Source organism: Electrophorus electricus, chromosome 18 (genome assembly GCF_013358815.1).
Source record: "Electrophorus electricus isolate fEleEle1 chromosome 18, fEleEle1.pri, whole genome shotgun sequence".
Taxonomy (NCBI): domain Eukaryota; kingdom Metazoa; phylum Chordata; class Actinopteri; order Gymnotiformes; family Gymnotidae; genus Electrophorus; species Electrophorus electricus.
The window spans coordinates 7,330,879-7,352,224 of NC_049552.1; the positions used below are offsets into that span (position 1 = coordinate 7,330,879).

Consider the following 21,346-nt stretch of genomic DNA (forward strand, 5'->3'; position numbering starts at 1 on the left):
CAAAACAAGCCGCTTGCTGGCCATCTCCGAATTGGACTGTTGAAGACAGGAAAAACAATGCCCGACTGGATGAATGTAGGGTCCTTGGAAGGATCGAAGGATCAGAATTTGGCACTAGCAACTCTGTGCAGACACCTGGATGGAGTCAAAAGGAGAGGCCGATGGCGGCAGCGTGGTGGCGTGAGGAATGTTTTCCAGGTGCAGATTTCGGCCCTTGGTGCCTGCCGAAGAACGTCTGAACATCGCCGACGACCCAGCTCAGTCCTATGTGGCTCCGGTTTACCCACATTTGACCGACGCTTCTATCATAGTGTCCCGACGGCAGGTCTTTGCTGCTCCACTGATCTGCGCGGCCCCATGGATATCAGTCCTATCAAGCATATTCTGGATAAGTTGGAGAGGGCTATTGGCAGCAAATCTGTGCAGTAAGTGTATCGCACAGTCATTTCTGCTCAGTCCAGCATTCCTACACGAGGTGGGCGCGCAGTCGAGCTCACATCCAGACAATTCAGGGCTGCTCTATGAGCCTAAGGTGGTGCGACTCGCTGTTAGATGTAGATGAAGTGAACGTATTAGCCTGACAACTCTGCGTATGCGGTTAACGCACCTATTAGCTGTGTTTAGCCACAGCTTAGGCTGAAATTCAGGTCCAAGCTGCATCACAGGCTGCCCATAGCCAGGCGTGGACAAGAAGCGGAATCCGAATTGCTGTCACCGATATGTGGTTAAGCAGTCCCGGGGATGTTTGTCTGGTGTGGCAAATGATGTAATCTTGCCCTGTGGGCATTTTGATGCTTGTGAGCCTCCGCCTAAGTCACTACGCTAGCTGGGTTCCCTTCTTGGTGCTGCCAAAGCCGACCAAGGCTGAGAGGCCAGGAGAGCTCAGCTGGACTGAGAGGTCACCATTACGTCACCATTAATCACTGATGGTTTGCCAGTCTGATGCCCCCAGCGTGTACATGTATGGCTCATGCTTGTTTGATTCAGGATACTGGTCTGAGACTGTTAGAGAGAGACACCTAACTAGATATAGCAAACGGAACCTACACATGATAAATGGTGATATGAGCCCATTTTTTTTTTAAAAAGTGCAATATATTTTATATACTGACGTTTTGTTTTAATGCTAAATAAAGCCAAAATGCTAAATGTCCTCTTGGAAAGGGTTATTTCTGTACATAGCACATCATTTAGGTCAGACGCCAGATCCTACTGCTGCTGGAACCTCCCAAGAAGGCTGACTGGTTTGGAAGTGAACACGCAGCCAGACACTCGAGCAAAAATAGCTATAAATGAATAGGGGTTGAGTTCAGTGCATCTACCCCAGCAATATGCACCGTGTTAAATGCTGAATTTTACAAAAATATAGCACTGCATGTACATAATAATCATAAGTCCTTTCATATGCTTTGGAAACAGTCTGGTTTTTGGCTCAGGTTGTTTAAGCTCAGATACAGGATACATAATGAACTCACTGTTCTCTCTCTCTCACATACACACACACACACACGCACACACACACACACACACACACACACACACACACACATGTTCCGTGTGTGGGCGTGTGTGTGTGTGTGTGTGTGCGTGTGTGTGTAGGTGCAGGTGTGTGTACATTTCCTACAGCTACACCTGGACCAAAACACTACAGCTACAGGTGTCGCCAAAGGCTACTTCCTTGTTCCATCACTAATTTAACACAAGAACCATTTGTAACATGTACTAGATTGTTCTAATATTAGCCATGCTTCAAAAAGTAATCATGCCACATGCCACCTTTGAATCATTAAAAATTTTAATTCTTAAAGATCCTCAATAATAATTTATTATCTTAATCTTCTTTGCAACATGGAAGAGAGTTAAAAAAACAAAACATTATGACAGAAAAGCAGAGCAAACTTGCACATCCCTGACCCGGCTAAAGATATTTGACTCTGCAGTTTGCTGTAACCTCGCCTGCCATTTTCGCCCCTTAAAGACGACGCGACACACACGTGCATTTTGTGCTGCGCACTGATCAGTGGTGCTTGTTCTCGACCACTTCAAAGCGTGCTGCGACACAAGGCACGGAACAAAGCCCAGAGGGAAGACTTCACACAGACCTGCTTTGGATCTCATCTTCTCATCAGCATCCCAGAAATAACCGGAGGGCTGAGAGAGAGAGAGAGAGGGAGCAAAAGACAGAGAGAGAGAGGGGGAGAGAGAGAGAGAGAGAGAGAGAGGGAGAGGCAGAAAGAGAGAGGTGCAAAAGCTGCACTGAAAGAAATGATTTTCTCTCTCACGTGTTCTGCCTCATCTTTCTCTCTTTCTACCTCTGCCAGTGGATTTGACTGCTTCTGTGTGGGTGTGTGTGAGAGTGAACAGGGGAGGGGGGGGCACCAAGGAGAGAAAAGAAAGATCTCTTATTTATGTAAAAGGCAATGTGAGAGGAGGCTCTCTCAGCTGAAGCACTGATGCTGACCACAATTCTGCTAACACGTTAACTCTTTAAGGTACGGCCATCCTCTAGCGTAAAGGTTTTATCTCATGTTAAAAAGAATCATCTAAGCTAGATCTTAAAGGCTCAACCAAAAGCAATGTTATTATCAAACAAAATACATGATAAACCAATCAGTTGTCATACTGTAGTAAGGTGGGATACCCTCGGTGTTGATGTCGTCCTTAACGTACAGTTCAGAGAGATCGATTGTCATCACAATTGCTGATGATGATGATGATGAAGAAGAAAGGGACGATGAGGAAAAAAAAACACTCTCCTGAGCCCACACACTCCAGCATCAAGCAGCAGCTGTGAGTGGGCCCCTCCGCGAATGCCAGCGTCTCATAACGCGACTGTAATTACTGGATGTGAGCTGATAATTAACCCTTAGTGATGCCTGCTTGTGACCATGTAAGCTATCGGCACTAGGATGACACCCTCGAGGCTAGTTTAACATTTGTGTAAGAGGCCCTCCTAATTTCTGACTGCGTTTTATGCACACCAATCAGTTTTCATTTTGAGAAAAGGAACAGCCATGGTAATGTGGTGTAATGTGTGAACACAGCAAACAACCAATAATAAACAAGATAACTGTCATTACTGAACTTACTTATAAGGTAGATTCTCTTAAGTGAGATCTTTGACCAATTACAAGCAAATATCTTTTTCACATAGTAAAAGTTGATCAAATTTATTTTCAAAGTACACTTCAGAATTTGGTCTTTACCTCCTGATAGTTGTCAATAAAACAGATTCTCTGAGAAAACAAAACAAAAAAACGTTTCTGTGTTAAGTAAGAATTTTGACATGAGCTGTGTGTAGTAATTGATCAGGAAGATTTCTCTACAAAGAGGTGGTCATAATTGTGTGACCTACAGAATGGTGGAGAGTGGGCGGAGCTTTGGAGAGAACATGGGGTATGTTAAGGGAGAGGGTGGATTATTGGAACTAGGATTACCTAGAACTGGGAACACAGCATAAAAAATGCTTCTGAATGGGAACTCAGGTTCCACCGATAAACCTTTCACAACTCTATAAAAATGATAGAGAATAAGATAAGAAATCAAATTTCTTTATGTTTAATCACGTGCTATAATGCATATATGTTCCATATATTTCATGGAAAGCATATATTGTTTAGCTTTAGCTTTAGCAATTTGTATAGAGAAACAAATGAAAATTCAAATGAAAAACGAATAAAGGAATCAACAGCTCTTTTATTAACCCCCATTTATGTGTACTGTGGAAAATGTTTTACCATTGTGAAATCCAGCAGACAGACCTGCAAGTGTTTTTATCTTCTTTTCAACTTTAATGGCATGCGTTATTCTTTCAAAGTTAATTGCACGTGTTAAAACTTTAAGTTCGACAGCCTTAATTTAAAAACAAACAAACAAACAAAAAACCCCAACAGGACTGGGTCTGCCTGGGTTACACGGGTATCTCCCCTAACGTGGGAGGCTAAGTTATACCTTTCACCTACACCGGCGTGACCTGCTCTGTGTAGCAAAGGGGGTGGGGCCATCAGGACCCGTAGGGCACTGCTAATGCTGCTAGATTATTTACCACAGAGAGGTTTAAACCTCAAACCTCGGGGCTTTGCTGAGTTGTTCCCCCACATCTGATACCACAATAACCGCAAGCCTAGATATCAGTGCTGCTTTGTTGGGGCACTGCCAGGGGGCAAAGATAGACAAGAGGATGTTTTCATGAAAGCAGTCTGTTTTAAAGGGTGTACCACTGTTTTTAACAGTGTACCAGAGATTAGGTTCAGCGGTGGCAGTGTGTGTGAACTAGGAGTCTTAACATAAACTTAACATAAACCCCAAAGAGGTGAAATTAGGAAAATATTCTTCCCAAGTAGTTGCTGATGCAAGCATTGTGAAAAGCGCCAGGAAACGTTCGCCCATATTAATTGCCCGTGATAAATTCGGTGTTTAAACCCCATAATGTGGCTTGAAAAGCTTCGTTTTAAGGGGGAGTGTCCTCCATTATGGCTGGTGGGTAAACACTAGTGTACAGAGAGCCTGCTGTACTTCTCATCTTCGCCAGTGTCTGAAGTGAAGATAAATCAGAGCGGCAGTGAGCAAAGCTTTTAAGAAACGTCACTAATTTTCTTTGCAGATACTTAAATGGACTTAGAGTTGATGCCACAGAAAGAAATGGTTAGTTGGAAGATATTTGCTGCTAAATTGGCTATTAGTGAAGCGGCCTGATTTAAAATTGTTCCTGCACCAACGCCCTCTAGCGGGCCCTCTGGTGGGCCCTCCGGTGGGCCCAAACTAGCATACTCAAATAAATTACTTCATAACATTGAATATTCTTAAAGTACAGTACATTTAGCAACATAACATGTCTTAGGACTAATACAAGTACCTGCTTATCAATTTTCAGCCGTCTACATGCATCCGTTTGCCAGAAAACCCACTCTAAATACACCATGTTTTTTGGGTAAATTGCCACAACAATGTGCCTGGCCTTTTAAATGGCCTTTTAAAAGATTCTTCCGGTATAAAATAATATCAGATTTTGTCATAGAAAATTCAATTACCATCAAAGCAACTGTGTGACATGTTTATATAGAGTGTTAGTAAAGTTCTTTAATTGCGTGCTTACTTCTTAGCATCCTTTGTAAGCAAACAAAATATGCAGCCTTCAGTTACTTCAAAATGCACGTTACTGACGTAAAAGTGTTCCTGAATAGAGCATTAGACCCCCCCCCCTTTTCTATCTTATATTGATTTCTATTGGCCATTGCAACGCCATTGTCTTGGAGTGACAGCAATTCTCACCAATGTGTGAAGGGGGAAGGTTAGGGGGGTGACTATCATTTACTTCCCAAGTGTTTCCTGGGCAAGCGGCGTGATTGGCAGTTGTTTCATCAAATAGAGAAGGCTTAGACGAAAACATAGACCCCTCGGTTGCCTTATTTAGTTATCCCTTTAATGTTTAAAGGTCTGCAAACTGTCAACCAGTGCTTTAGTGTTGTTAGCGTAGCTCATGGGTTTGACGCTGTTTGGCGAAACTTGTACAACCATAAGAATGATTTGATTGCCAATACTTTTGGACATCATGGAAAGGAAGAGGCTTATTTTAGCTCAAGTTTGTGTGGAGTTGTTTGGGTGCTTCTAGCATGGACTAGCTCGGCTGCTAGCATGGACTAACTTCAATGTTTCACTGCTGGAAATTTTTTTAATCCTGCTACAAATTGTAAGTATAAATGAGAAAATATACTATTTCTTTATGGTGTTACAGCATTTACAGTATTTTCCCCAGCATTTACAGTATTAGCTACAGAATCTTCCCCTAATAACAATGATGCTATGAAGCTAATATTGTTGTGGAACTTACTAAAGTAACTTGCTGTGATGTTTTAGCAAAAAGAAACATGCAAACTTGATGTATCATGATTGATGACTTTGTGTGCATTTGGAGAGGTTTTTGGACACTTTGGAGAGATCTAGGACCCCTAATGGAAAATACTGTGTAACTACTTAGTCATTTCATGTATATGCTCAAAACTGTTCAGTTTATTAGACAAGACCCTGGTGAATCAGGGAATGTAGAGCATGAGTGAAACTAAATCTTCAGCATCAATAGACACATTATGTATCCAAAAATCAAAGGTGTTTTATGTTTTGTTTTTTTGTTTTTTTTTACATTTTCTTCTGTATTAGATGAGCTCAAATTGGACCTAAATTATGGACAAATGAGCCTGCATGTGAATGGATGTCTAGTCCCAAGTGCCTACTTCAATTAGAATCCTGAATGATCATTGTGCTATGTGTACAATTTCAGATAAGTAGTGTTAAAGTGTTAAAGTACAAATCGTTGCACATAGGGGTTTGTCGTGTTTAAATATAGCCTATTTACCTGCTGTTTTGTTCAACAACAAAAAAAAGTCAATACATAATCATAAACCCCTGACATTTTAACATGTATTTAGCGTGGTACATCATTTTCTCCTTTTAGTTTTTTGTTCGACCCAGTGAATGAATAAATAAAAACAATTGTTTGGTTTAAAGGACGGCAATAGTTGTTTAGAGAAACTGAATATAACTGGATCTCAAGTTGTTCTTAAGAGTACTTTTTAGCAATTGAGCATTGTGTGAAGCTAAGGTTTCATTCAGTATTTTTTATCATATCATTTAGAGGTGAAAAATATCACAAACAACATCCGTTGAGGAGCTTTCCAACGAACGGTAGTTTAACCTGCGCAGCAAACTGTAATGGAAGACGTGGTCAAGACCTTATGAAGTATGTAGTTTAGCTAATGGATTAAGTCTTCATGTATTTCTGTCATTGCTTACCCTTCTATAAGGTAACACTTCAATGCAGCTCAAACTTTGTTCATTTCTGAGTCACCGCATTTGTCTTACACAAACTAAAAAACACTGACATAAGAGTAATCTCGATAGCCTGTTTGATCGCAGAAGAAATGTGGTTACAGCCTTGCTTCAACTGCCTACTAGCTTGTTTTGTTCTTGCATGTAAAAAGATGTAACGGGGCAGCAACATTTTTCCTTCCCACTTTTACAATAAGCCTCAAGAGCGAGTGGCATTTACAGGCCAGTGGAGGGGCACTGGCGCAGCAGCATGCCACAGCACAAACCCCCCAGACATTTCAAGGGCATGGTGCCCGGTGAACCGTAGGCTAGCCACTGGTAAACTTTGCGTAAACTCAACCCACTACTGTGCGCAGGCACACACCGTCCTGCTTTGGCATTTTGAATGTTCACCCTTGCTGAGAATGTATTAATGATTAAAGAGGTTATAGCCACACACACACACACACACACACACACACACACACACACACACACACACACACACACACACACACACACACACACACACACACACACACACACACACACACACACTCTCTCTCTCTCTCTCTCTCTCTCTCTCTCTCTCTCTCTCTCTCTCTCTCTTATACATACACACACACAAACAGACACACACACACATACACACACACACACACACACACACACACACACCGAGACATATAGCCATGCTCGCAAATGCTGTCTCTCTGCACGCGCCTGTGCACGTCATGGAGCTCACTGCAGTGACAGGTCTCCGTGGAAACCTCGGGCAGTCGCAAGCCCTGCGTGAAGAAATGAAGCTCGCCGAACCCACGGCAGCACTGGAGAGGAGGAACAGGTCCCCTGCCGTTAGAGTGATGAAGACAGAGGAAACTCACTCTTTCATATAGCTTCCCAAATAAAAACCAAACCCAGAGAGTTCTGCATGCCATTCTCATCATCTCTCCTGTCGAAAAGGATACAGGATTTAGCCCTCGCATTGTGCATTTCTTAAAAGAAGGAAGAAAAGCTTAACTAGAAAGCACATCAGAGCTACATCTAGCATGCACATCTTACATTCACAGGTGGGAGAGTAATGGTCTATGTACCGATTTCTATTAACGTTTTTATTGATATGAATCCATTAAGATATTAGGAGATGATTTATCATACTGGCATACCCTATTCCACAGGGAAAGAGCAGCTCAGTTCGGTACCCTGTTCAAGCTAATTTAATCACATCCATTTCATTCTCAACAAAGCTTTTCTGGATCTCCCATTATGAGGCTTTGATTGAATATGCATGACCTCTACGAGGATGCACAACTTTGTGTATGTGAGTCGATGGCTGAAAGTAGGCTGATATTCTAATCAATTCGTTAAGTTGTTATAATCGCTGACCCAGGACAAATGTAAGGTTCTGAAAAGGTGAGAGAGAGAGAGGAGAAGAAAGAGGAAGCTGTTATATGTTGTTAACGATTCATGTGCGATGGCCTTTAATCTCTTGCCAACTCCAAGCAAATCAATTCAGAAAAACCCTGATGTCTGCAAGCGTTTCAAAGGGATCATTTGTTATAAATGAGAGATTTGAGTATAGGAATTTTAGTATAAGAGTATAGAATGTTGATCAAGCATAGTCATACTGGCCTAGTTTAATACTGGATACGAATCAAGAACAGTTTCACTGTATTCTCCCTTCACCAGTACAGAAGCTCAGCACTTTTTTTATTGAAAGCTGTGTGCTGCCATCCATGCTAACAGCGAATAACCGCTGGGGTTAGCAGTCTTTCTGTAACCTGCGTTACACACAGACACACACACACACACACAGACACACACTCTCCTGCTTTCCCCACAGGAACAGACAAAATATGCAATAACAAAGCCTTAGATGCACACCTACTACTCTCTCTCTCTCTCTCTCTCTCTCTCTCTCTCTCTAAAGGAAGGATGGCATCTGAGCAGCCTCGATTAGCAACAGTGCTCCCAACACTCAAAGCACACCTTCCGCCCAAACATCCTTCCCTATTTCCAGGGGCCCCTTTTTCTAAATGTCTACCTGGAAGCACCCAGTTCCCATGACCTCCAACCACCTCACCAACCACCTCAGAATAACTTCAACATCAAGCGTTCATTACAGAAACCTGTGCTAAAAAGGCTGCCGTTGATGGTACCAGTATGTTGAAAAGGCAGCAAGAATAAGGCTTCACCATTTAACTGAGAGCATCGGAACCAGGAAATGCTTAGACACATCAATGGGAAGAATTACAGGATGGCTGGAATGCTGCAATTGCAGTGCTTGTACTTTGCTGTCGCTGATGCTCTAGGCAATTTTTAAAAGCATTGCCGGTGCATCTTTTGCTTTGACATCGTTGACTACAAATCAACCAGTGTGAGTTTGAAAACAGTTTGAAAGTGTTCTCCACATTTACGTTGTTCTACTTATAACCTTCCCTTATACCACAAACAATCCCAAAAGGTTCCCTGTTCAAAACCTTTTTATAGGTATTATATAATCCATAACTTAAATTACTTAGCATAATAAAACATCCAAGCATATTATGAATCAACAGATTGAATATGGATTCATGAATAGAAGGTTAAATATAACAAAATATAACAAAGCTCATCTGCTACTTATTTTATCATTATGATCTATTGTCAATATACATTTAGCACTAATGCTTTATTCTATTGTGTTAATAAGTTAATAGAAAGTGGAGTTTCATTTATGTTCTTTAGGAATCACTGCGTGCTTGTAAACATTACAAGGAATAGAGAAGAAGAAAAAAAACACTTTCAACCAACCATATCATACCCCGCAAACAATTAGTCTCCAAGAGCTCAGCTCAGGTGCTGTGGAGCTCTTTACCTTCCCTTGATGTGCTAATTGCTAATAAGACTTCTCCTGAAAGCTAAAGCTAGTTTTTCTATCATCCTCTCAGCCGAGTGAAAAATAGAAATAAATAAATAAATAAATAAAAGAGAAAAGAAACATCTCCTTGGGCAGCAGAACACTGTAATTAGGCAGTGACAAATTTCGGTTCCCTTTCTTACCATGTGTGGGAAATGCACACAATGACTTTGTGTGACTGCGTGTGTGTGTGTGTGTATGTGTGTCACTGTAAGTGTGTGGGATGGCCTGAAATAGGAATGCAGTCTTTCAAGAAGCGAATTGTGCTCATGCTGCGCAGAAAAGAACGACTGGGAAAACCAGAACACTTTCCATTTGCTGCCCGTTCTTATGATGCTAGGTGTGATGCTGAATCCACACCTTATACCAAATCTGTCCCTCATAATGCTGTTATGACAGGTGGCCTGCATGAGTCATGTGGGATACCAATGGATGGAAGAATGAGGTCGCTGTATGTCTGTATGTCTGACATTGAGGTATGTCTTCTCAATGGTGATTCAGCCTCAGCACATTAGGAAACCGAACACACACACATGCGCGCGCACACACGTTTGCTTGCAGGCATCTCGAACACAACGAAGCTTCATTACTCCTGCACAACCACAGAAAAAGACTCTCTTGTTGCTATGCCTCTTTTGAAGCTTTCAGTCTCTCTCTCTCTCTCTCTCTCTCTCTCTCTCTCTCTCTCTCTCTCTCTCTCTCTCTCTCTCTCTCTCTCTCTCTCTCTATCTCTATCCCCACTGCCTCCACCTACTTCACAGTTCAGGTTAGGTACAATCAAGTGCGATCTACAGTGATGCCTTATGTGCCCGTGCAACATCAGAGACTCGGCCTCGGGTCATGCTTTGCCACACAGCTTTCTCCTGCCGGAAGCCATATCACACGCCCCTCACACTGCTCCGCTGGGGCACGGCGGTACCCCGACCCAGAGGTTCCACTGCACAGGACCCCTCCACGCCTCCTCTTCTCTCACCAGCGAAATAGCTTTTCACATTCCGCGTTATCCGATCTGACCGATGCACACTCGCGTTCGGCGGGACACACGACCGGCTCAGGGCTAGCCATTACTGCCGTTTTTCTCCAGTCCAACAGCGGAACTCATAAATCCAAAGATCTTTTTTTTTTTCTCCCCCCAGCCAAAGCCTCCTTGCACTGACGATGAGCGTGTGAGTGCTTCCCAGGGCTGGTCCCAGATCAGGGAATGTGCTGTTGTGTCTCCACATGTGAGGACGTTATCACCTGCATGTGTATGTCTGCTTTCTTTGGCTACAACATCAAGTTCATGTCATTTTCCCGCCTTTTTACAACATTTTTTTTTTACATTCTCTGATCAGCAACAGGAAATATATTACATGACTGGCATTGAGCAATTCCATAATGAAGATCTTATGATATTTTTATACAGTTCAACTGTATAAGAATATCATAACTTTCAATATCATAACTATCAACTGTAGCTGACAATGTCTGCTACAAGCTAACATCTTAAATTCACTCTTAGCAATGTAAGCAGTTTGGTTGAGCGATCCCTTTGAGTAGGGATATGGTTTCCGCACCTCACCAAGGTATAGTATTGTGTAGAAATGTCATTCAAAGTCACTGTATGTCTGATAAGGTCCTCATGAATTCATTCTGTTTGTTTTTTTTGTTGTTTTTTTTTTAATGGAGGGTAATATTGCAAACAGATGGCTTGGCTTCTGACCAATGACAAGTCTTTAAACAGAAACAAAATGCTTGCAAGACTTCTTACACCACAACAGCTGCTGGGTCTGCTTGTCCAATCCACCATCCCTCCATACATCTGCCCGTCCAATCATCCCTTCCTCCATCCCTCCATCCATCCATCCATCCATCCATCCATCTCCCCAAACCATTCATGCATCCATCCAAACCACTTTATAGATACAGACTATAGGACTATCAGACACAGACGTGAGTGATTTAACAAGCATGACTCACTTGCCTGCCTCTTAATTTTCTATGCTTTTACGCTTTCACGAACAGCCTGATTAACAAAAGCGCTTTTAATAACGAGCGGCAGCATCTTCTTGCGGCACAAAGGCCCGTCGTCTTTTCCTCTCCGAGTGTCACACGTCCTCTTTACACGAAATTGCTCACAGTAAGGGAGGGCCGATCGTTAGATCCTCACACATCCGCATTCTGAAGCCACTGTCTTTATGAACGCCAGAGGACAGCGATCAAGGCTAATCCAAATAGCCACCTCATTCATTGTGAAAGCGTTTGATCCGACGGAACACCTCTGTGGAGTCTCTGTGATATACTGGAATGCGAGTTCTTATTCAGACAGCAGTGGAATATGCATTTAGGAGTGATGACAGGCTGTGCTAGTTGTCATGGCAACTGAAGGCTGTTATGACACACATCAGTTTCTAAGTTTCTGTATAATGCAGCGTTCGCAGGCTCAAAACTCACCCAGAAATGAGGTCTGGAAAAGCACAAATTCTCTGAAATGGAAGAAGTTTACTAATAAAATCTCGTCCTCTCCCCACACCCCAACGCCCCACACCACCCGCCTGCCTCCACGCCCCCTCCCCAAAAACTAATCCCAGACTCTAATATACTGAAAGTTCAAGCACAACCTAAAATGAAATGATTTTAATGAACATGTTCTAAATTTAGTGCATGGGTTACTTGATGTGGCTTCACTGTTACAAATTATTAATGGCCCTAAATGTCAAGGTACTGTCTCTTGTACTGTGTTGATGTAGGAGATTAATTAACGAGGAAATGTGTGCCTCGTTAGTGGCACATTTATGGGATTCCAGGGGAGGCCTCATACAGGGCACCATGGGTAGTGAACTCGGCGTGAGTGACATCACCAAGGCTAAATATGGAATGGAAGTCAGTTAGGAGGTCAATCATCAACACCACCAAAAATACATTTGTGCACTCGTATTAAGATCACACACGTTCTGTCAGGTTATGCATCTGACTGCACTTTTACACAGAGCACAGCGGTTTTAAAACAGGTTACCCAGGCACAAAACCTCAATATGAGAAGAAACCAACAAATTACATTGCAGCATGTCTGTGAATGATCTACTGAAGCAGTGTGCCGCAGATCAATAAAACAGCACAGACACCATAGACACACACAGACTTTCTGTCCAACACATTCTATGCCTCTTAAATGCTATAATGAAGGCTAGACAGGTAATCTCACATCCTCCACACCTGGAGCCTTGGGGTTATCCGGCTTGTGTTGGGAAAACCATTACTACTGGCGCTAATTCAATTATTGTCAATACAACAGCAGCTGCAGTCGTAGGTTAGAGAAGTGGGTCCCCGTTCGGCTGTCTGGAGGTCAGCTGGTTGGGAGGGATGCATCTAGATTCTTCTAGGTTACAGTTCAGCAGAACCCTAAGAGCTAAAGGAGAACTCATCAATTCAGAAATTCACCATATTTGGCACGGTGGCATTTGCAAGTCCTTCAGGGAACCAAAGCAGAAACAGACAGAGAATCTGGGGAGGGGGTGATTGGGGCTGAAATGGTTAGCAGACATCCTCCCTCACTGACTTGAGCATTTTGACATTCACTGGCTTGCGCCATGCTGAGAACTGTTGACATTGCAGCAGCAGTCAGCTCTTTGCAAGGACATTGGCCATCAGAGAAAAGCAGAAGCAATAGCTTTAAAGCTTTGGCGCAGCCAGCGGTTTCGTTTTGGGTTCTGCTAAAACCACGGCTTACCTGACCAACACCAGAGTCGCTGAAACACAGTACAGATCCAATGCCAACCCTCTTCGGCAGACAATTTGTTATTAGTGCCTTGGGACGAGTGCTCGGAGTGCTTTGAGGCCATTCCTGGAACTTCTAACAGGTGGGCCTCATTTGCCAGTGTGGCTTTACTTACGCTGCCTTCATACTGGCATTCCAGGGTTGTGATTTTAGCTAAAAGGCTGACTCAGGCTTTTCTCCATTGCTGGGGATGTTTTAAAGACTCGTAAATTATTTACTGCAACTTTCATTCCGCGATTGGGGTTTAAAAGCCGGATCAGGACGGGCATATTGCTCCTGGGTCCTGCGGCAGCACCAAGAATCCCACAACGAACCTGTCTAGGAGCAGCCCGCTTAGGAACTTCAGCCATCCAGCCAGTCATGCTCCGAGCTTGGTCCGAGAGGAAGGAGTCCATTCTACACGTAACACTTGTATGAAGAAAATGAAGTGAAGAATGAGCTTCGTTTAAAGGGATGTTTATAGGAAGCATCATCCCAAAGTAAAAGTGGGTTTCTGATGGAAAATGTCTACCAAAAGGTCACGTACAATGTAGTCTGGCCAACAAGCCCATTAATCATTTAATGTTTTAATCATCACTACAGTTGTCATGAATGTCATCACATCTCTGGTCATAAGTTCAGAATTCCTCATTTTCTTCGGTCCTACGTCTCTGAATCATGAGTGACCTTAGCGTCCTTCTGTAATGGTAATTACTGCGAGAACATCAAGTCTGTGCTACAGGAAGAATACAGCATGATCTCACATACACACACACACACACACACACACACACACACTACACCATTCCATCTTTTTATGTATGGTTTCAACATTTAATATTTAAGATGAAAACAACACCATGGGACATTTTGGTGAATTAATTGTCATAAATATTACACATAATATTTATTAAACTCCCATAATGTTTCAGTAAAGCCTTAACTGGTATCTGTCAGAAAATGTCAGCCATTGTTCCAAAATAATGATGTACACTAAGACATTTGCCTTCCATTACAATAAATGTTCTCTACATTAATAAACTGATATTTAGGCAAAAGTACCAAATTGGTTACATTGTACAAACAATCTACAAGTCCTTCTCACCGGAATAGCTGATTGGCCAATTAGTCCAGGAAGGGCCAGATGGCTGGAGAGGAGGGACAGATGGGAAATGTAGGCGAGAACAGGAAGGTTATCGTGTTACTGTCACACCTCTCCCTCAGCGCTACAGGATGTAGAACTCGAAGAGACAGGAGAGTGGACACTCAACAGACACTGAGCAACTTCTGCAGTAACTGACCTGAAGCCAGTGTTACAGTAGTGAGATGGCCATCTGACCTGTTCATGTATTATGTATCAAATCCAATCCGATGGGGCTTTATCTCTCAGCACCAAAGGTCAGGCAGGTTCTATACATACACCACACTGTAAATGTCACCTGAGAGAGAGGTGCTGTCTAAGCCTTGACATCATTCAAGAGAACTACAGGAAACCTGAAGGACAATCATGGGCATATGCACACATGGGCATATACAATGTGCACAGACGCACCCCCTTCACACACACACACACACACACACACACACACAAACACACAGAGATGGGGACAGGCCTCGCCTAACGCACCGGGACCAGCTTTGCTCCACCGCACAACTGTTCCATTTCCCTGGTCAGCCAATGTTTGGTTATAGAGTTGCTCCATCTGACCTTAGACTTGCCATAAGGTCACTTTGCATAATTGGGCGGCATGATTTGGCATCCAGACACCATCACCAGATTGGGGGCTAGACGATATCAATGTTGCGACTCCAACAAACAAAGGATGAAACGACAATTACTGGTCTAATGTTCGCGTGTACGGACTGCGTCCTTCCCGGCACAACACGCGAGCGTCTGCGTCCCTCGGCCTGTTGCTCGGTCTGATGACGTGCTCGTGTATTAGGCTATGCAGGGTTAGCCTGTATGCACAGTGGTTTGCCAAGAGCTGGAGCTTGCTGGCAACCACAACAAAGAGAAGGAGACAGTGAGAGAGGAAGAGAGGGATACACAACCTTCATTACACCCTAATTTACCACCAGTGGGGCAGCTTGGCAAAACAACTCTCCGCTCATGGTGCCCCCCTCTCTCTCTCTCTCGCTCTCTCTCTCTCTCTCTCTCTCTCTCTCTCTCTCTCTCTCTCTCTCGCTCTCTCTCTCTCTCTCTCTCTCTCTCTCTCTCTCTCTCTCTCTCTCTCTCTCTCTCTCTCGCTCTCTCTCTCTCTCTCGCTCTCTCTCTCTCTCTCTCCAATGTGCCTGCAGCTGTTAGCTGTCCAAGCTGGAAAAAAAAAAAATCTTCATCTGGCGGCCATTTCTGGATTTGCTCTCTGTGTCCTCTGAGCATTTGCGGATGTGTGTGTGTGTGTGTGTGTGTGTGTGTGCACTCTACTAATTTGGCTCATAGTTTGTAGCTAATACCTTCCACCTGTCTACAGAGCTTCGCTCTTTAGGCATGTCCTGTGTCACTTTGAAGCCCACTTGGGAATTCTGTCAGAAGCTCGCTCGAATTCTCCCGAAGACTCCCGAAGATTATGGCCCGGGTTCCTAACCCTGGCCGAGCGGGCGGGCCGATGTGGTAGCTGCGGGTAGGGGAGCCACTACGTGGCGCAGACAGAGGCTTCCCCCTTGAATCGGTCTGTTCCCACGCTTCGCCAGAGAGCAGACATACCCAGAGACGGACGGTTAGAAGGAAAGACATCTCCCTGCTCCTCCCAGCTCGGAGGCGGCCAGCAGGGCCGATCGGGGCCGTCCTCTGTGCCTTCCGTGGTTGTCGCGGCGAGCGAACTCTGAGATGGCATCTTGCGTTCCTCCGCACGCATTTATCCGCCTGGATGGCGAAGTGGCGTTACTCGCCAAGAAACGCCATGCTGCTGAGACGCTCCCCTTGTCAGAGGTCTTGCTGTAATGGCGTTATCACTGGGAGATGAGGCTTCCGCTGTCGCACACAAAGGGCAGGTGTGCGCTATATACTGTGTGTGTGTGTGTGTTAGGGATGTGGTATAGTTCTGCATACACAAACATTTGGCACCTTGCAAGCATCTGCAAGTATTTTGGTAAGACCTAAATATTTATACTATTACACCAATTTTAATCAATATTTGGAACATGTGTAAATCACACAATTAATATTAAACATGTGGCATGTACAGACTGGGGCAATGTTGAGGGTTTGTTCATTTCTGTCCTAATTTAATGCTATACTTCACCCTTAAAGAATTATTCTTTGTTGTAGTTATTAATATGTAGTTGTGTGTATGTAGTATTACATATGCTATTTTAATCACAACTTGCTGTTCCATGTTGCTACGTGCAATTGCAGAATGTCTATAGAATTAAACGATATCAGTGGCTTTCAGAATTCTTCACTTATCCCAAGGGTACTGATGGCAGAATTGATGCCACATTGATAGTACATTGAAGGTATATTGATGGGGTATATTGATGGTATATTCATGGGGTATATAGATGGTATATTGATGGCATACTGAAATTTGCCCACAGCTAGTGCTGATTCAATGAAACAGAACAGGTTTTGCCAGGAGCTTGTCTATAATGTGCATACCAGATAGATGGAAGAGACACCCAGAACCAGACAGATAAAGGCGGACATAGACAGGTATAGTTAGTTATAGGCAGACAGACAGATAAAAGCAGACCCAGAGAAATATAGTTAGTTATAGACAGACAGACAGATAAAGGCAGATATAGAGAGGTATAGTTAGTTATAGGCAGACAGACAGATAAAAGCAGACAAAGATAGGTATAGTTAGTTATAGGCAGACACAGATAAAAGCAGACATAGACAGGTATAGTTAGTTATAGGCAGACAGACAGATAAAAGCAGATATAGAGAGGTATAGTTAGTTATAGGCAGACAGACAGATAAGGGCAGATAAAGGCAGATATAGACAGATATAAGCAGCCCTGAGCATATACAAACAGTTATAGGCCGATATAAACAGACATAAGCAGATACAGAGAGACCTAGGTGGGCACTAGTGGTTCCACACAGCCCACCCAAGCATGATGCAATTTCACAGTGGGCTAGCATCCAGCATCAACATCTCAAAAGACTGACAGAAACTCAGAAACCGGGGGACAGAACAATGCATCTTTCTCCTCTCTTACAATGACGCCCCCCTGACTCCCCTCACCAACACGCTAAATATAAGCCGATGGAACTCTGATAAGCTTGAAGAGCTCGGAGTGTGTGTGTGTGTGTGTGTGTAGGTGTAGCAGAAGGGTTAGTATGTGAAAGGATGGTAGGAGAGAATGCTGGGTAGCCATGGGAATGTCTATGTGATAAACCTCTCTCACTTATACATAATACAGTAAATACTGAACAGTTTAATTATTGGAGAAAAGCTAAAAATGTGTGTGTGTGTGGGGGGGGGTGCACCTAATTCCTGTGGTATATATGGTTCATGCCCCTAGCTAAAATAGATGAGTCTGTGTTGCTGATGCAACCACCCATAAACACACGCACACACACACACACACACACACACACACACACACACACACACACACACACTCCATTTTCTCCATTTGTTTATAGTTGATTGTGTTTGTCATAAATATGTATTTCAACCATTTTCATGCAGTGCCATTATACAGAGGAACCTGGCACTGGGGATGACATCATTAGCTTGAAACTGAAGTCTGGAAATGTAGCATCAGATGAATAAATTACTGTTTCATATTTGCTTCATGTTAACAGGAAAAATGACAAATGTGTGGGGTGTGTGTGTGTGTGTGTGTGTGTGTGCAACCACAGTGTATGTGCATGTGCAAAGTTGTGAGGGTGTGTGTGCGATAGCGAGGTCAGAAAATCTCCATAATTCACAGGTTTGATCCTAGTAGAGCTCATTATAACCAGCTCAGCCAATCAGATCTGGAGCTGAGAAACAGGACCCTTGAGACCTCAGGTGCGTGTCGTTAACTCCAAACTGCCACTGAAATCTGTAGCTGCTCTATCTGCATGGCAGTTATTGGGATGGTGGTGGTGTGTGTGTGTGTGTGTGTGTGTGTGTGTGTGTGTGTGTGTGTGTGATTGAGAGAGAAAATCCTTAACATCCTTTAAACATTCCATGTCATCCCTTCTCATTGTATAAACCACGCGGATTACAAATAAATAAATGAATAAACAAAATTTATATGACATTGTAAACTACTTATGATGATGCATGTCTGCCTGTGCCTGTCACACAATCAGGAATATTTAATTTATGCTGTAAAATCCCCACTATTTCTGAAACGTCACTTCAAATTACATACAATATGTTACATAATGTATGCACAAGACATATGAACAGAGTAATAAGCTCCCCCGCCACACACACGCACACACACACACACACACACACACACACACGCACACACGCACACACGCACATACGCGTGCCCGCGACTCTGTCTCTTCATTAAACGCGTTTCTGCCTGGCATTTGGTCTCCTACGTCTCAAGTCTCTTAATGGCGTATTATGTGTTTCTCTGCCGACAGCCGAGGGCTCGGAATGGAAGGGAAAGACGGGGAAACGCGTGCGGGCAGCAGGCAGGTAGCTGCCCCTCGGGCAGGCAGAGGGGAGGGCTGAGGAGGAGAGAAAGCTCATCCCTCTCAACTGTTCTTTCAGAGATCTGTCACTCCCTCTTTCTTTCACACACACACGCACACACACACACACACACACACGCACACGCGCGCACGCACGCACGCACGCACGCGCGCGCGCACACACACAATCACAGGCAGAAAGATCTCTCAGTTTCCACCCACGCTCCGACAGAGCAGAGAAGGCTTTGAACAAGGCTCATAGACACACACACACACACACACACATAACCGTAACGAAGCGCACGCGGTCAGTTGCATGCACACGGACTAAAAAACACACACACTTGCTCCCCACCACCAAAATGTATAAACATGTAGCTATGACATTTGCTTCCAATGTTCTTAGAAACATTTGCTTCCAACACACACCCTAACACACACTGCACTGTCTTGATTGCCGTCCCCCACACGACTATGGACACTCCACATACACACTCATGCGTACGGATGTACTAAACACACACACACACAAACATACAGACACAAACAAATATAAATGTGCAAACAAACACGCACACACACACACACACACACACACATACACACACAGACACACACACACAAACGCACACAAAAACACACACAAACACACACAAACACACACTCGCACATGGCACGCGCACGCATACGCACACTTACTCTGCATTACTTAGTGACTAAACAGTAACTGCGCCACTGTAGCTCCGCAGCAAACTTTCTGGACATTTCTAGACACTCCCATCTCGACAACCAGTTGAATGTCACAGCAAGCCAGGAGCAGCCCTGCGCTGTGTAGCACCTCCTCGTCCGCACCGCTCCGAGGAGCACATCCTAAAGCCTGCTCATCACTCCAGCTCATCCCCCAACTCCTCACGGACGTACGCGGGCTGAGGAGCATGCTGGGTTCACAGCAGATGCGTGCGCTCGCTCCGTATCCCACACCTCCCACACCCACCACCACCACTTACCCCCCCAAACCCCCCCAAATCCGAGACATGCAGCGGTCTGAGACACTCACCTCTACGCCTCTCTGTTTTTCCCCCACACCTCTTTCTCCGCGCACGCTCGCCGTGGGTCTCTCTGCTGCTCGCTGAGCTACAGTGGGGCTCAGAGACAGAGAGCTGGACGAGATGGCTGGACTCTTCCTCTTCTCTGGACCCCGCCGAGCAGACGCGGAGGGCTTGCTTTACTTCTGGGTCTTTTTCTTTTTTTCCCCCCTCCGGTTTCTTCCCTCGGCTCGTGTTTGTCGGGAGAGAGCGAGGGTGTGCGTGCGTGCGCGTGTGTATGCGAACAGGAGAGGGGAAGAGAGAGTGCATTCTCTAAAAGAGAGAGAATGAGAGAGAGAGAGAGAGAGAGAGAGAGAGAGAGAGAGAGAGACAGAGCAAACCCCCCCCCACCTCTAAAACCCCTGTAGGTGTGAGTCATCTGCTCTCAGCCAATCATGGATGAGATGACTGACTTTAATTAGAATCACAAGGGGGCTCAGAGAAAAAGAGAGAAAGAGAGAGAGTAAGAGAAAGAGAGAGAGAGAGAGAGAGAGAAGGGGAGATGGGATATAATAAAGCGCAAAAAGAGCTTGATAAAAGAGATGAGCATGAAGAGTGTAGGAGGAGTACAGAGAGGGAGAGAGAGAGAGAGAGGCAGAGAGAGAGAGAGAGAGAGAGAGAGGCAGAGAGGGAGAGAGAGAGAGAGAGGCAGAGAGAGAGAGAGAGAGGCAGAGAGAGAGAGAGAGAGAGCAGGAGAGAGGGAGAGAGAGAGAGAGAGAGAGAGAGGTAGAGAGAGAGAGAGAGAGAGAGCAGGAGAGAGGGAGAGAGAGAGCAGGAGAGAGAGAGAGAGAGAGAGAGAGAGAGAGAGGTAGAGAGAGAGAGAGAGCAGGAGAGAGGGAGAGAGAGAGGCGGGGGGGCACCTACAGTAGTTCTTATGCAGTTCTGGACATTTGTAGTTGAATGACAAGTGGTCTTTATGAATATGAGGTTATTGAAGTGAGTTTTATAATACCAGCATGGCCCTCATCTGTCCAGCACCAGAGTGTATGGCTACACAAACAGATCAGTGCTATACCCGTCACATTCCCAGACTCCACGTCTTTTAAAAGGGGCCAAGCAATACATCACATCTGAAATTCAGTCTGCTTACACCCAGGTTTCTCATCAACTCTAATGCAACAGAATCGAAGACTTTTCGGTCAAACAGCCACAACAGTAGAAGTGGACCTCCAGTAGGAGGTTGGATTCGTTTGGACGTTAACTCATATACATTTGGCTCTAGAGGGTCTTTA

At 44.3% G+C, this 21,346-nt stretch overlaps 1 protein-coding gene across 2 annotated transcripts in view; it reads right to left on the reverse strand.

Moving 5' to 3' along the window:
• prickle2a (prickle homolog 2a) overlaps positions 1–20,376 on the reverse strand; it is a 34,093-nt gene extending 13,717 nt beyond the window's left edge. Inside the window, exon 1 of one of the 2 annotated variants that reach the window (XM_035536350.1) lies at positions 20,087–20,376. The gene's annotated coding sequence lies outside the window, so the exon portion shown is untranslated. Of the gene's footprint in view, positions 1–19,728; positions 19,808–20,086 lie in introns of those variants that run through there. The other variant, XM_035536351.1, reaches the window with a different exon arrangement.
• Between the last annotated feature and the right edge of the window lie 970 nt (positions 20,377–21,346).